Source organism: Nicotiana attenuata, unplaced genomic scaffold, assembly GCF_001879085.1.
Source record: "Nicotiana attenuata strain UT unplaced genomic scaffold, NIATTr2, whole genome shotgun sequence".
NCBI classification, from domain to species: Eukaryota; Viridiplantae; Streptophyta; class Magnoliopsida; order Solanales; family Solanaceae; genus Nicotiana; species Nicotiana attenuata.
In genome coordinates, this window is record NW_017670815.1 from 279,363 (window position 1) to 281,068 (window position 1,706).

Here is a 1,706-nt window from a genome sequence, read left to right on the forward strand (position 1 = left end):
TCAATAATAACCTAATCAAATATTCTTTTTCAAACAACATATGATAAATAGGCACAATTAATCGATGGTCATTCAATTAACAACATGCAAAACATAGTTGAACAAATAGATTATAAAAACTGCTAAATTATAAATATGCATGGTCAATTATTCACCCACTCATTGATTCCATTATTAAAACACTAGAAGAAAGGGTTTAGCTACTCATACTAATACTCAAAAATACATAAACCTGTCACTAGGGGTGTACATAGGTCGGGTTGGTTCGGATTTTGCAATTACCAAACCAAACCAATTGTATCGGGTTTTTAAATCTATAGACCAAACCAAACCAACAAAAGTCAGGTTTTTCAATATTGGGTTTTCTCGGGTTTTTCGGGTTTTTCGTTCCGATAAACTTGGAGGCTTATTTCATACCTCCATAAATGCAACAAATTTGGATACATAGATAATGCACTGCTCTGAATTAAAGTCATTCTTTTAGCTATTTCAACCAAAGATAGTAATGATCACCAATAATTCAAAAGTCCAAGCTTCCACACTGCTTGCTCTATAAATTTTGTGTTCCATTAGCTTGTCTCAGTTAAATGCAAGTACTAACAAGCAGTCATTTTTGTACAAGAACTAGTAAGAACAAATATCATTTATTACATGCCTACAAGAAGGAATACCAAAAGCATAGCACAAAGCTTACTAGATTATGTTAATCCTGACATTGCATTGATAACAATACAAGAGCAGTACAGGGAAATTATATGTATAAGAGTTATCACATAGGATCACTCAACTTTTTAAGAGTAGACATTACACCCAAGAGTCTTAAAAAATAAACAAAAAGAGAATATATTAAACTCTAAGAAGTTGGGCATCTTAGTAGACATTACAACCAGAGGAGCATGTTTTCAAAATACTTGTAAAGGCATAATGACCTCACTTCCAAAAATAGTCATGAAGCAAATTGTAGTTAATCATCCCTCTAATCAATCCTCAAAGGTGGGTCTGCATATTCTGGAAAAAAAAAGAAACAATTAACATATTTAAATATTAAATAATATATTTATGTTAAGTATGGCAAGGGTAACGCATCTTCTGTGCATGTCAAATATCTCGTGAGTGAACAAACTGAGCAGCAATTATAGAAAGAAGATTCATGGACAGCAATTAAACAATTAACATGAAGCAAATTATTACCTTCTTCAATTTGCTCAATTTTCTGGACTTCTTCTAACATGTCTTCAAACTTATATTCCTTGGAAGGTGATCGTATCCATTGTTGAGTACAAATAAGTGCTTCCACTGTTTTTGGTGATAAAGAACTCCTATAAGAATCCAGAATTCGACCACCTGTACTAAAAGCTGACTCCGATGCAACAGTAGAAATAGGAATAGAAAGAACATCCCTTGCAATCCTTGAAACAATTGGATATTTACTAGATGAAACTTTCCACCATGTCAAGATATTAAAATCCTTGATCTTCACCACATCATCCATCAAATATGTCTCAAGATCAGATTTTTTTATAGTATTTCCCTCATCTTCCAAAAGTTTCTCCACTTTGATTGCAACAAACACCAACTTCACTCATACTAGTAATCGCTCCAATATTGTCATTAGAATCCTCAAAAAAAAAAAAAAAAAAAAAAAAAAAAAACGAAATCATGTAGTATTATACAAGCGATTTAAAATAGCTTATCACATCTTCAGA